At 44.7% G+C, this 15,411-nt stretch overlaps 1 long non-coding RNA gene across 2 annotated transcripts; it reads right to left on the reverse strand.

Annotated features, from left to right (window-relative positions):
- Positions 1–2,449: 2,449 nt before the first annotated feature.
- On the reverse strand, positions 2,450–14,951 carry LOC309514503. Of its 2 annotated transcripts, none has more exons than XR_014212014.1 (4): positions 14,729–14,951; positions 13,993–14,047; positions 8,728–8,888; positions 2,450–2,542 (listed from the first exon to the last, which is right to left on the reverse strand). It is a non-coding gene; the product is annotated as an uncharacterized lncRNA (long non-coding RNA). The 2 variants fall into 2 exon arrangements; XR_014212015.1 differs by lacking the exon at positions 2,450–2,542 and adding an exon at positions 5,745–6,379.
- Positions 14,952–15,411: the final 460 nt, after the last annotated feature.

The following is a 15,411-nucleotide window of genomic DNA, read 5'->3' on the forward strand; positions in this document are numbered from 1 at the left end:
TTAATTTATGAAGATGACTTTGTTACGTTACCTGTATGTGCACCATAAAGATGTCCATAGTTGCACCTGCATGCAGAACTGCTGGGTGACCTTGGGCCAGTCACACTTCTGTGAAGTCTCTCAGCCCCACTCACCTCACAGAGTGTTTGTTGTGGGGGAGGAAGGGAAAGGAGAATGTTAGCCGCTTTGAGACTCCTGAAGGGGAGTGAAAGGCGGGATATCAAATCCAAACTCTTCTTCTTCTTCTTCACAGCAATCCAACTATTTTAAAAATGTAAATAGCCTCCCTCAAAAAGAATAGGATGGTCACCCTGGATTTTGTAGCATCTCACAGGAATCTTGATCGCTATAGGGCTTGAACCTCATTATTCCGGTCCTTCACAAAACAAACATAGCAGAGGATTCTGTCAGATGGTGTTGCATAGAAACTGGTGACAACTTTGCAAACAGGCATGTCAAAATGGCAGTCACAGCGCTATTTGAATTTGAATTGTCAAGTTGGGCAGATGGAGCTGGGCAAACGTATGGAGCACCATAGCCCTCAAGATAGGCCTACTTGTGGATTTGGACTTTATCACTGAATCAGAACCAAAGTCCACTGCTTCAACAGTTGGCCAAGCTCCCATTAGCCCAACCTCTTGAAGCCACACTTTCAGATCTCCTCCACTTCTGGTGGTGCACTGGTGTAACTGGTTATGGTAGCAGAAGGGGCATATTGGCCAAGAAGAGCTAAAGCTCCATAAGCTTCAACTGTACACCTCTATATCTGCAAGGGCCAACTAGCTCTCTTCAAATTATCTCCCATCCTTTTGGCTTGCATGAAGCATTCCCAGACACTGACAATGGGTGCCACTGATTACCTGCAGTTTTCTGTGCTGCAGGAGCCCCTCCTTTTGTATTGGGAAGCTGGATTACAGTCATTATGTATACAAGTCTGTTCTTTGTGGCTGACTCTTCTAGACAGGATGATTCAGCTTCCAAGTGGTTAGAAGCAACTGAACAATAATTGAAAACACTGATTTCATTAAAGCTACCTTTGTCAACTCACAGAAATGACATTCAATGCCTGCATTATAAACAGAGCTTGAATTGGCTTGTGAGTTATGACACCTTCTAATTGCCCCAGGCTCATTGTGTTAGCAGTGTACAAACATATACGGTAATGAAGACGCCATCCTTCAGCCAAAGACAACGCTCTGCATATTCTTGAATCTTTGTCTCGAAAGGTGTCTAAAATGTGTATTTTCCCGCATTTCTCAGTACATTTATCTCCACCCTGTCTGCTCCCCTGGTGAATTTTCAGAGCTCTGTGTTCTAGTAGCCATCTTCCATTATAACAAACTTTACCCGCCTCCAGACATCTTTACTGAAAGTTCAAAAAGTACATAATTATATATGCACTAAACATGATGAGATGTAAATAAAAGAGAGAGAAAGAAAAAGAGAAACAGCACCTGTGTAGAAGGGAAAATAAAGGGGGGACGACCCAAAACTGTATAGTTTACAAAGTTGTTGTTGTACTTCACCAGATCTTCATCTATTGCAGTGTTTGTAAGAATGGATTCCAAATATCATTGAATTCATCCATGGCAAGTCTGTGTTTATATGCAAGTTGTTCGTATGTTGCAAGTTTGTACAGGTCTTCAATCCAATCATAGAAGGGAGACACATTTTTCTTTTTCCAATTCATCAGTATCAATCTTTTCCCATAGTAACGAACTTGATGGATGTGGAAGATGGTGAGAACTCAGTTAGTGGATTCACAGCTCCAAAAACGCAACATTGATTCAATGGTAAACATTATTCATTTCATTCAATCCCACATGAAGTTTGTAAGACCATTAGGTCCAGTCGTGACCTACTCTAGGGTTGTGGCTCTCATCTCACTTTATTGGCTGAGGGAGCCGGCGTACCGCTTCCAGGTCATGTGGCCAGCATGACCATGTGGTGAACCAGAGCAGCGCACAGAAATGCTGTTTACCTTCCTGCCGGAGTTGTACCTATTTATCTCCTTCACTTTGATGTGCTTTCGAACTGCTAGGTTGGCAGGAGTAGGGACCGAGCAACGGGAGCTCACTCCATTGCGGGGATTTGAACCGCCGACCTTCTGATCGGCAAGTCCTAGGCTCTGTGGTTTAACCCACAGTGCCACCCGTGTCCCTGTAAGAGGGGGCAGTTGATGGCAAAAAAGGAGAATGATCAGACCCTAAAGCTGCTTTGGTTCATTCTGTAGTCTAAAGTCCTGCTTCCCATGTTTCTAGTTACAGATAGGTAGCCGTGTTGGTCTGCCATAGTCAAAATAAAAAAAATTCCTTCCAGTGGCACCTTAAAGACCAACTAGGTTGGTCTTTACGTTGTGTATCTGAAGAAGTGTGCATGCACACGAAAGCTCATACCAAGAACTAACTTAGTTGGTCTTTAAGGTGCCACTGGAAGGAATTTTTTTATTTTCCCATGTTTCTGTAATGGTATCTTAAGCTACTGTTTCCATCACCTCACTTTTCACTCTTCCATAGATGTATAACACCATACACTTGAACATCTGTAAAGCAACATAAAAGATGTCTGAAATCACGGTAGAAGTGAATTGGAGCCCAGGAAAAGGTAAGTGCATGTCAAACTTTCCTTCCTGAATCATGCAAATTTGGCAATTTAGCAAAACAAACGGAATGGATTTGGTTTCTACTACTCCTCTCTCAGACAGCTGCCTATTAGAAAATGTAAACATGTAATGACAAGTATCAAGAATTTATCTGAAAATATCAAATAGTCTGAAAATGTATGGGCTCAGGACTTGTTTGTTTGGGGCATTTTAGCTTCATAGATGAACCGTGGGGATTTAAAGAGGTCCTAGTTTGACACTCCACAAGGCAGCCTAATCTCTTAAGAAAGGTTTTTTTCCAGAATGCAGCCTGTCTGTACACTGATTCTGAAAACTGTATGTACAATCTAGCATTGTGGCCATCACTCTATGAAAATGCAGTTCACCCACGTGGAACAGTTGTAAGATTGCCTGGAGATGGCTCCCACCCCCTCACAAATTAAAAGAGAATGTAATTTCTACTTGGCAGGCAAGCTGTCAAGAAAATGCATTAAGGTTCCTATAGTACTCTGAATGCCTAGTTAAATGTTCTGTAGCATTAGCATTATTTTAATTTCTTGGCCGTACATCACCCTAAGGTCCCAGTGCAGGTTACAACATTTAAACACAATGTTTAAAACAGTTTAAAACAACTTATAATCACAAAAGCAAGGTGGGCCAAAAAAACCCCAGGCATCTCAGGTGTCAAAATGTATTACTGATACAGCAGCAGCGTCTTTTCTGCTGCATACTAACAACTGTCTTAAAAAGTCAGATGGAGACAAAAAAATATGAACCATAATCCTGCATGCTGTTAAACTGGTGGGGGCAGCACAATTTTATACATGCCTACTAAGAGGCAAGCCTCAAGGGATTCTATGGAACTGACTCCCAGGTAAGCGTGTGAAGAATTGGAGCCCATGAATTCATGCAGAATTGCAGGCACATTTCATCTCATCTCTGAGAAACACCTAATCATGTACTACTACTACTACTACTACTACTATTATTATTATTATTATTATTATTATTATTATTATTTTGGATGAGCTTATTACTGCTGCTCTAGGAAATTGCTTTTGCATTCACCTCTTTGAGCTGCCCAGAGAACATATGTTATCGGACAGCCATAAGAGAGAGGAAATGCAATTAATAAATTAAATAAATACATAGATGCTGCAAGGGAGTTCTGCAGGCTAACATGAAAGGAAGTATAAAATTACGGAGCCCAAAGCAAAGAAAACAAGAAGATTCTTGCTGGTTCACGCCAAGGGGCCATCTAGTCCAGTATTCTGTTCTCACAGCCAGGTGCCTCGGGGAAGCCTGACAGCCGTACATGGGTACAACAGCACTCTGCCCCACCTGTGAATCCTGGCAACTGGGGCTCAGAGGCATACTGTGACTCAACCAGGGTATAAAGACACCATTGTTTCAAGTGACGAGACTGAAAAACGAACAACTGTTCTAGCTTGAGAAGAGATAATCCCTGGAAAGCATCCTAGTGCTATTTCCAGCATGACAAACGAATCTTGGGTGACAGCAAAATATGCATAACAGTGCAAGATAGCCCTAAGGTTGAAGATCCAGTTGCGCAACAACTCCGAGGTGCATAATATTTTGGTTCTTTAAAAAATAAAATAAAATAAATGTCTTGCAATCACAGCATAGGGACGCAGGTGGCATTATGCATTAAACCACAGAGCCTAGGGCTTGCCGATCAGAAGGTCGGCAGTATGAATCCCCACAACGGGGTGAGCTCCCGTTGCTCGGTCCCTGCTCCTGCCCACCTAGCAGTTCAAAAGCATGTCAAAGTGCAAGTAGATAAATAGGTACCACTCCAGAGGGAAGGTAAACGGCGTTTCCGTGCGCTGCTCTGGTTTGCCAGAAGCGGTTTAGTCATGCTGGCCACATGACCCAGAAGCTGTACGCCGGCTCCCTCGGCCAGTAAAGCGAGATGAGTGCCGCAACCCCAGAGTCGATCACGACTGGACCTAATGATCAGGGATCCCTTTACCTTTACCTTTAATCGCAGCATACAGATAAGCCAGTCAGTACCCAGGCCCCTCAAATGTAGAATAGGGGAGGCAACTGTCCTGGTAGCATGTTTTCATTGAGAGCCAGTGTGGTGTAGTGGTTAAGAGCGGTGGTCTCGTAATCTGGGGAACCGGGTTCGCGTCTCCGCTCCTCCACATGCAGCTGCTGGGTGACCTTGGGCCAGTCACACTTCTTTGAAGTCTCTCAGCTCCACTCACCTCACAGAGTGTTTGTTGTGGGGGAGGAAGGGAAAGGAGAATGTTAGCCGCTTTGAGACTCCTTAAAGGGGGTGAAAGGCGGGATATCAAATCCAAACTCTTCTTCTTCTTCATTGCCGTCAGTCCATTGGTTTCCTCCAGGACCAACATGATCTGTGATTGGCGACGCACTGGCAGTGGTGCTATAGACCAGTGTTCCCCAACCTTGGGCCTCCAGCTGTTTTCGGACTACAGTTCCCATCATCCCTGACCACTGGTCTTGCTAGCTAGGGATTATGGGAGTTGTAGTCCAAAACAGCTGGAGTCCCAAGGTTGGGGAACACTGCTATAGGCACTGAAGTGTGGGTCTCACTGTTGTTGCAATGAACATTGTGTTGTCCCTCTCCTGTCCTAGTATGGGTAAGAATAGGATTTGGTGGCCATTGTATGGGCAAGTTGGCAGCCTATTTCTGTCCCCATCCACACATACACAAACACACACACACACAGACACACACACACACACACACACACACACAGGATTGCTTGGCTAGCACAACATTAAAATCTCCCCCTTTTTTCCTTTTCTCAGTTGACAATCTAAGCATTATTAGGATCAGGTAGTTCAAAGACATACTTGAAGTGTTTGAAAGACCAGGTGATCCAATAAAATATGCGTTCTCGATTTCCCTTGCCTTTCTCGCAATGTTTTTAATTGCTAGTAGGCATTGTGAGCATCTCATTGTAAAGATCTGGTTAAGAAAAAGGAAGGGAAACTAACATTAAAATGTAAGACGCAAATCATGTACTAATGCTCTGTGTCTAATCCCCCCTTTTGCAAATTCTGGAATCACTTTTAAATAATATTTGGTTCATGTAATACTGATGAAGTTAATATATGTATCCTCATTTGAATAATCTCTGCTTCTTATTTAAACAATGCTCAAAGCTGCTCATTCTTCTTCGGGGTGATATTCAGCTCTGCAGAAATCTTGGGAGAACTGCCATATTCTGCTTCTACTTTTGCTTGGTTTACAAATGTCATGGAGGTTAAGCGATGGTGCCAGAATTTGTAATTACCTGGTTCAGCCGAGCACTCGTACTTCTTTAATCTTTAGAAATAAATCCAACTTTTCAATGAAGTATTGCCCAGAGTAAAGCATTTCAAATATCAATAATGAAATCAATAAATAAACAATAAGAGCCAACAGATAATTTCAAAGAGGAGGGCCAGTCAGTCACTGGAACTGGTATATTCAGCAATCAAAAGCTAACCTGAGGGTCAAAGTAGATATGACAGTTAATTGCATGAATGCCATTAATGTGCACATTTTTGTTGAGTAAATAAGAAGACCGAATTCCACTGGAATAAAGAGGGTGGGAAGTGCAAGCTTAACTCTTTCTCTCCCTGCCAGGGTTCCAATAAAAAAACTGTACACATTACAAGGAGAGTCTTCATCAGTGCTGCCAATGGACGTGTTGCCTGAAGCGAAGTAGCAGTTTGGGTCAGCTGCTGGAAGAGAAGATCATCTCCCATGGTCCTGATGCTGTTTAGGTGTCTCTGTGGCTGCCATTTACAGAACAAAAAAAAACGTGCACATTGATTGCGTTGACATCTCTGGCTGTGTACACGCTGCATCTTTAAAACACATTCAAAGCACGTTCTTTCCCTCACCGTAGTTTACCCCTCATGGAGTCACAGTTCCCTGCAACCCATAGCAAACTGTTCTAACACACATTAAAGGCGGAATTTGTGCCTAGCCATAGAAGGCGCTTGCAATCACCGGTTACTGCTGGATCGCAGCGCCATTTCCCCAAGAAGTTCCTGCTTGATTTTCAGAGGCAGCCCCAACCCACATGCTGAAAACATGTAATCAGTGCTTTCAAATCTGTCAGGGCAAATCACCTCTGCAGGGCTGAATATTTGCTTCTTGTTCCATTTCTTGGAACTCTGTGTGGAACCCTTTGTGTTAAATCCAATTGTCCAGTGCTAAGAAATCAGAGTCGTCATGTACTTTTATGAATGCTCTTCCCAATCCAGTGAAGGGTACGTGTGCAGGTAGGGCTCTAACTTGATCAGTTTGCTGCTGCTGCTGCTTCTTCTTCTTCTTCTTCTTCTTCTTCTTCTTCTTCTTCTTCTTCTTCTTCTTTGGTGATCACGTTAGCCAAGTAAGATTGTCTTCCATGAACACGGTTTTAACACTGAGTCTGTAAGTGACTGTGGAGGCCAATTCTGGATTCACACATCCTTCCACAGTGGGGACAGAGGTTTCCGGGTGGGAGTTGATCACGGTGAGGGTTTGCCAAGCATGCTTTCCTCTTTGCATGTTTCTCCCTTTAGTCCTGAGTTCCAGCGTCTTTGAAATCCATGGCACCTTTGGTCAAGGCTGTTCTCCAATTGGAGTGCTTGCAGGCCAGTGCTTCCCTGTTGTCAGTGTTTATACTACATTTTTTTAGATTTACCTTGAGAGAGTCTTTAAACCTCTTTTGTTGATCAGTGTGGAGGTAGTCTGAAAAGCGTGTTCTCCTTCATGGAGAGCACATGTTGCGGTGGGGTCTAACAGGACACCCCCTCTTGGTTACTGGGTGGGACCATTTGGATGGCCATGACTGTGATTGGGCCAATTTGGGTTGTTGGGGAGATTTTGATGTTACCATTTAGAGGGTTGGCCCAAAGGTTATATATTCTTGGCACGCAGCTTTTTTCAGTCTCTTTTGCTGCGTATATCGGAATGCCCACACACCCTCCCTAATTTAGGGCTGTTGCGTTTGACATTGCTATGCCTGTCATGGGGTCGTCTGCTTTTGGGGCAGGGGCCTGGTAGGAATTTTGTACATTTAGCAGATTGGCTGGTGCCATTTGGTTTTTGCCTACTGCATAGCAAATCGTCACAACTTGTAAGGTTGCAGTTAGGCACTGGTTAAAATTTGGTTGGTGGAGGGGTAAGGATTGGCTGGGCCTGCCCCTCCAGTGCTGCTGCTGCAAGGGAATTCCATTAAAGGAATCCAGGGGTTTGCCATACTTTTGTCTGTATCCTGGCAAGGGGCTAGGGCCGTGCAAGCCCCTGGGAGCATGCGGGGAGATGTGAGGGCCTGCGGCTCAGCTCCATTTCTCCCCAATATTGTTTTCCCTTACTGGCTTTCATTGGATTCCGGAAGTCAGTTCTGTCCCCAGGCAGGAGGACAGATAGTCATAACCAATGCCTAAGCAACCACTCACATTATGTATTTAAATAAAGTTATGGCCAAAATTATGCCAAAAACCTTAAACAAAAAATCCATGTGAATTGTGATTTATTTAAGGGGTGGCTTGGGGACCTTGACACACAACACCTTTCTTTCAGGGAAGAACAGGCTGAGAGGCGTTTCTCTCTTTAATAAACAGCAGTTGCCACTACATTTTTAGTTATTCCAAATCTGCACATGTGGGATCTAGATCAGTGACATTCTTGAGGGGAGACAGGCCTTCCAACGTCCTTTTAAATAAATGGGCAACTTCAGGTACAAGGATGTGTGAGCACAAAGGTGCCAGGTTGCACCCAAGGTTGAGGGGGCCCGGTGTGCATCACATCTGTGTGACATCACATGTGCAATGAATGTGCGACGTCATATCCTCTGGAGGAGGCCAAGCGCCCCGGCAGAGACGGGTGCTGAAGCTGTGACATGCAACATGCATTGTACATAATGGGTCCCCTCAATCAATTTGCTGCCAATCAAAAGGCAGCAAAAACAAATATTGAGGGGGCTGAAGACTCTTTGGCTTGCCTGTGTGAGCAAGACCGTTATCAGCAAAGTTCATTGCTCAACTCCAGGTTTCTAACTCATGTTTTTTAGTAAGGAAAACAAAATCAAGTTAAAGTAGCAGGAGAAATCAGAACTGCATAAAGATACAATTAGCTACAGCTTCTAACTGACCTTATATGGAACATTTTCTAAGTTTCCCATTTGCAAACAGGACAGCATCCTTTGGGGTGGCTAACCAGTCATCTACCAGAAATTGCTGAACTGCAACTCTCACCATGTCTGACCATTGACTATGTTGGCTGGAGCTAATGGAACCTGGAGAGCAGCAACATCTAGATAATAATAATAATAATAATAATAATAATTTATTTATTTATACCCCGCCCATCTGGCTGGGTTTCCCCAGCCACTCTGGGTGGCTTTCAACAAAGTATTAAAATACAGTGGTCTGTTAAACATTAAATGCTTCCCTAAACAGGGCTGCCTTCAGATGTCTGGTAGTTGTTGTTCTCTTTGACATCTGGTGGGAGGGCGTTCCACAGGGCAGGTGCCACTACCGAGAAGGCCCTCTGCCTGGTTCCCTGTAACTTGGCTTCTTGCAGTGAGGGAACCGCCAGAAGGCCCTCAGAGCTGGACCTCAGTGTCTGGGCAGAACGATGGGGGTGGAGATGCTCCTTCAGGTATACTGGACCAAGGCCATTTAGGGCTTTAAAGGTCAGCACCAACACTTTGAATTGTGCTCAGAAACGTACTGGGAGCCAGTGTAGGTCTTTCAAGACTGGTGTTATGTGGTCTCGGCGGCTGCTTCCAGTCACCAGTCTAGCTGCCGCATTCTGGATTAGTTGTAGTTTCCGGGTCACCTTCAAAGGTAGCCCCACACAGAGCGCATTGCAGTAATCCAAACGAGAAATAACTAGAGATATCTAGACAGAGGCAGGTAAATTGCTCCTCGCTTACATGGATAGTCAAATGGAATTCCAGTGGAGGCTGCAGCGAGCAAATAAGCAACTATCATCAGGGCAGATGGAGACAAAAACAATATTTGGACCACCCTATTTTGTGGTGTGTTCCAGGAGAGGCAATGACTGATCGCAGGGGAGCAAGTATCCAATCAAAAGGCAGCAAAATGGTGTCTGGGATGCTACATATATAGATTGGTTTTGGGACACATTTACCTCACTTTTCTACCAATTTAACTGCTATGCCATGACTTCCCCCATAGAACTCTGGCAATTGTGGAAATCCCTAGAGAGACAGCCACACACCACAAACTGTGATGGTCACATTGTGCTGAGGAAGGTGAAAGGAGCCCTTTTAGGTTTGCAGTGTAAGTTTGCCTTACAAGGTAAAAGCTGCATTTGAAAGTAGTTCAGGGATTCAGAAATCATCAATGAAAAAAAATGGGCCTTGATATTCCAGGCAGCAGTCCAGAAGGAAATTGGATCCCGATGAAGTGAGGGAAATATCCACATTTCACACTGAAAACATTTGGGAGGCATGTCCAGTGGCTGGACAAACCGGGAGATTGTTTTGCTCAAGATAAATAAGATCCAGTATATGTGGTAGCCTCTGGAGCCAAACAAAAGCATAATCCTCTTCCAGAGGCTGAGCAGGATTTACATTTATTTTGTTCAGTTGTGTTATGTACCAAGGACACTGGCTTATTTACTGAAATGTCAGTACAACTTATTGAGAAGTAGCCGCTGTAACACAAATTACTCCCTTTGGTAGAAGACACAGGAATCACCAGCAACACAAAGCGTTACTTAAATTGGACATCAGATTGCAGTTTTCTCCTCTCATGTTTAAAGAATGAAAAGCCTGGATTTTCAAGTTTGCAAAAGCTAACTCTAAAAAGCCCTTTACAGAGCAGTAACTTCCTGCTGAAATCCTGTACTTTTTATGAGGTAAAGGTAAAAGGGCCCCTGACCATTAGGTCCAGTTGTGACTGACTCTGGGGTTGCGGCACTCATCTCGCTTTATTGGCCTAGGGAGCCGGCGTACAGCTTCTGGCTCATGTGGCCAGCATGACTAAGCCGCTTCTGGCGAACCAGAGCAGTGCATGGAAACACTGCTTACCTTCCCGCCGGAGTGGTACCTATTTATCTACTTGCACTTTGATGTGCTTTCAAACTGCTAGGTTGGCAGGAGCAGGGACCGAGCAACAGGAGCTCACCCTGTTGCGGGGATTCGAACCGGCGACCTTCTGATCGGCAAGTCGTAGGCTCTGTACTTTTTATACAATACCACAAAAGTTCTGGGTGTTGGAAGGGAAGTTGTCCTGCTTTTGATGTACTATAGTGCAAGAGTACCCCTCCAGATATGGCAATATTGGGGCAGTGCCCTAGCGTGGGTTTCCAGAACCCAGGGCCGCGTGGAAGGTGGGGTGGGAGGAAGCGAAACGGATGCACATGGGCATTCAACTGCCTAAGGAGTTGCAGCTGCAGAGATAAGAAAAGAAGAGTTGTTCCGTTGTCTGGAGAGGTCACTTCCTGGTTCGCATGGAGAAGCCATTTTCAACAGAGCCCAGCAATGGAAGCACATAGCTGTACTCACTGGGTGTCAAAATTTTATGCCCCTAACAAATTTTGCACCTGGGGCAACTGCCCCTGTGCCCCCACCCTGCTATGCCACTGCACTGGGGAAGCACTGCAGAACAACAAATGAAGAACAATTATATGTGGACAGCCCAGTATAAAACTATCACTAACACACAATTATAGAATCACTGAGCTGTTGCAGAATATTCCCCACACAAAAAGTCAGTCAGGAAGGACTCTACAATTGCACTGTTAGAGCTGAAACTAAACCAAAATCTCTGTGTGTGTGTGTTGGTGTGGGAAATCACGTGGGTGGCGAAGGGACACGGGTGGCGCTGTAGGTTAAACCACAGAGCCTAGGGCTTGCCAATCAGAAGGTCAGTGGTTCGAATCCCCGCAACAGGGTGAGCTCCTGTTGCTCAGTCCCTGCTCTGGCCAACCTAGCAATTCGGAAGCACGTCAAAGTGCAAGTAGATAAATAGGTACCGCTCCAGCAGGAAGGTAAACGACGTTTGCGTGTGCTGCTGTGGTTCGCCAGAAGTGGCGTAGTCATGCTGGCCACATGACCCGGAAGCTTTCTGCGGACAAACGCTGGCTCCCTTGGCCAATAAAGCAAGATGAGCGCTACAACCCCAGAGTCGGCCACGACTAGACCTAATGGTCAGGGGTCCCTTTACCTTTACCTTACTGGGAGATGGTTTAAAGTCACAGGAAAGAGAAGGGAAGGGAAAGAGCACACACACACACAATCCCAGGAAATGAAAGAGTTAAACATTCCTTCCCACTCTCCCCCCCCCATGGTGCTCTAGCCGGGGCACCTGCCATTTACATAACAAAAAAAAATGCACATTAATTGCAGTTCCACAATTACAGCTTGGCCTTAAGTATGCATATCAAAAGTGCTGGAGATGTGAAAAATCTATTGAAAGGGCAAAAGTGGCAAGAACAGCTAGAAATTAATTTCTGAGAATTCAAAAGGCAGAATGGAATGCAATTAAGGCAATGCAAACTTAACATATGCAGTGAGAAAATGTTCCTGCACTTTTGGGCTGCAGATGAATGTTATAGCCACAAGTGCTGAGGCTTCCAAATTTAGGTTGGCAAGGCTCAGATATATTTTAGGGTCCATAGTTAAGGAAGGAGCTGTAAATACAGCTATCTCCAATAATTTTAATGTAAAGTCTTTGCCTGAAATGATGTAGACTTGTTCCAGGTGCTGGATTTTTATGTTATGGCTTGCTGCAGTAGCAAATAAATACTTAGGGTGGAACTCAGCAACACAAAAATTCCTAATCATAAGGACATTGAAAGATCACTTGACATCTTAAGTTTTAGGCACAAACTTTGTCTAGAACAGGGGTCAGCAAACTTTTTTAGCAGGGGCCGGTTCACTGTCCCTCAGACCTTGTGGGGGGCCGGACTATATATTTTTTTTTGGGGGGGTGAACGAATTCCTATGCACCACAAATAACCCAGATGCATTTTAAATAAAAGGACACATTCTACTCATGTAAAAAAAACGCTGATTCCCGGACCGTTCGCAGGCCAGATTTAGAAGGTGATTGGGCCGGATCTGGCCCCCGGGCCTTAGTTTGCCTACCCCTGGTCTAGAAACTAGTGCCAGCCTCTGAAGCATGGATTACACTTTCCCATATAGGTAGATATGAAATACCTCTCTTTTTCCTCTGGTTCTCTACCATTTATTACAGTACAAGAATATAGGAAGCTGTCTTCCCCCTACACCATCCCCCTTTCTCACCCAAAGGACTACAGCACAGGGAGAGTGCTTCTACTTCTTTGTCCAGAAATGGAATGAAATATCAACTGTGTTGGGGGAAAGTGTGACAGGATACGCTACAGTGGTACCTCGCAAGACGAATGCCTCGCAAGACGGAAAACGCGCAAGACGAAAGAGTTTTCCGTTTTTTGAGTCATTCCGCAAGACGAATTTCCCTATGGGCTTGCTTTGCAAGACGAAACGTCTTGCGAGTTCTTGCGAGTTTGTTTCCTTTTTCTTAAAGCCGCTAAGCCGCTAATAGCCGCTAAGCCGCTAATAGCTGTGCTTCGCAAGACGAAAAAACCGCACGACGAAGAGACTCGCGGAATGGATTAATTTCGTCTTGCGAGGCACCACTGTATTGTGCTCAAAAATGTGAGTTGGCCATGCTTTCCTCCCCAAAGAAGGTGAGCTTAGGACTAGGGATAGATGAATCTGTCTGTTTCAGTTTCTCACAGTTTCTCATTTTTTCCAGTATTAAATTCTTCACATTTCTTCATCAGTTTGCACTTAAAAAGGGGGGGCTCATGGAGATTCAACAGCATTTAAGTGCATTTTTCTCCAAATGCCATCATTTTGGTATGCAATTTTGCCTAATGTACATATTTCTGCAAGCGATTTCCCCTAGTATAATGCATTTTTCTGTTTTGTTTTCACTAACATGAGCATTTATGCACATGTGCCCCAATACATGCATTGTTGTGTACATTTTTCCATTAAAAACTCCATTGCCAAATTTGGAGAAGAGTAAGTTTCAGAGGAAGGGACGCAGATGGCGCTGTGGTCTAAACCACTGAGCCTAGGGCTTGTCAATTGGAAGGTAAGCAGTTCAAATCCCCACGATGGGGTGAGCTCCCGTTGCTCGGTCCCTGCTGCTGCCCACCTAGCAGTTCAAAAACATGTCAAAGTGCAAGTAGATAAATAGGTACCGCTCCGGCAGGAACATAAACAGTGTTTCCGTGTGCTGCTCTGGTTTGCCAGAAGTGGCTTAGTCATGCTGGCCACATGACCCAGAAGCTGTCTGCGGACAAACGTTGGCTCCCTCGGCCTATAGAGCGAGATGAGCGCATAACCTCAGAATCGTTCGCGACTGGACTTAACGGTCAGGGGTACCTTTACCTTTTAAGTTTCAGAGGGCCCCTTTGTTTCAGTTCACAACGGATGATTTCAGGGACTGCAAATTAAACAGATTTGCCTTTACATGCAAAACTGAATCAAATTTCCCTCCCCCATCCTCAATTAGGAGGCCCACCCCCTCTTTTTAATCTCTGGTTTTATAAAGGATGTGAAAAGCACACTCAGTTTTGTGCAGAAAATTGTGAGACTTGTTACCTTTGGGCTCTTCATATATTGCCATTGCTTTATTGTGACATTGTGCGCCTTGCTAAATCTTAGAAAATGGCCAGTGAAAAGAACATGGGAGGAATGATTTTCTTTGCATTCAAAGATCTGGGAAATCTTAACCTCACCAGCATCTCATTTCTCTCTCTCTCCGGTTTGCTCCATTTCCACTGAGGTGGCCCCCTCCCTTACCTGTCTTAGCAGCAGCTTAAACTGAGGATACACCTATGGGAGAAAGCTCCTATCGTCATGGAAGATTTTACCCCAGACTGAAAAAGAGCCAGAATAAATTAAACCGAGTGAGGTTAGGCTAATGTGTATGAATTATGTATACGGGCTAATGGGATGGATGACAGGGCATTACAAGGAAATTATTCCACAAAGCATCTGCTGTCAGCATACATGATGGGAAATAAAACTGGACTCTGTGATGAATTAATTTCCTGCATCTCCATAGCCCGGTTCTTATTTTTATATAAAATCCCCCCAACAAGGTGCAGAGTGATAAGGCTACCTAAGCTAGCCTTCCGAGCGAGGAAATTGCTAATATGCAAGCAAATCGGCAGCCTGATCTTCTGAGCCACTCTCTGTGCTGAAGCACTAGCAGATAGGATCTCCTGTCTGAAGGGTCCTGGTGCTGATGCAAAGGGACAGCTCAAAGAGGTCCGTGGTCCTGAAACACGGACAACAACTATCTCTGGCACTAGTGTACCAATGTTTCTTTATTGTCTCTTTACTGCCGCTCCAGGGCCTCGAAATCTGCCTGAGGATTCCTGGGCCTGCGCCAGATGCTTCATTGTTTGTGACATCATGAATGGCAGGCAGGTACTTGCTTCTAGTTCAGCTTCTTTAAGGGAGTGTGCATCTGACCAACTTTTACTTGCGTATCAAACAGAGCAGCAGCCAGCAGCTCAGTTCTCTGTGGGTGAAATATGGTGAACCAAGTGCCTGCAGGAATATCTTCCGGTGGCTGAAAAGATACATACCTGAACATATTAAAGTGTGTGGAAAGAGCTTCCCTGCTCCATTCAGAACCTTAATCTAAATGGTGTTCCTGGTGGGGTTTTTTTTGGAGGGGGGGTTAAGAATGTTGGTAGGCAAGCATAGTAATGGCAGACTCTCCAAGTGTCCCTAATTTCCAGAGAGAGTCCCGGATTTTCAGAAACTGTCCAAGTTTCCGATTTGATCCTGGAATGT

The sequence above is a fragment of the Podarcis vaucheri genome, assembly GCF_965113315.1.
Source record: "Podarcis vaucheri genome assembly, chromosome: 11".
In the NCBI taxonomy this organism is placed as follows: Eukaryota; Metazoa; Chordata; class Lepidosauria; order Squamata; family Lacertidae; genus Podarcis; species Podarcis vaucheri.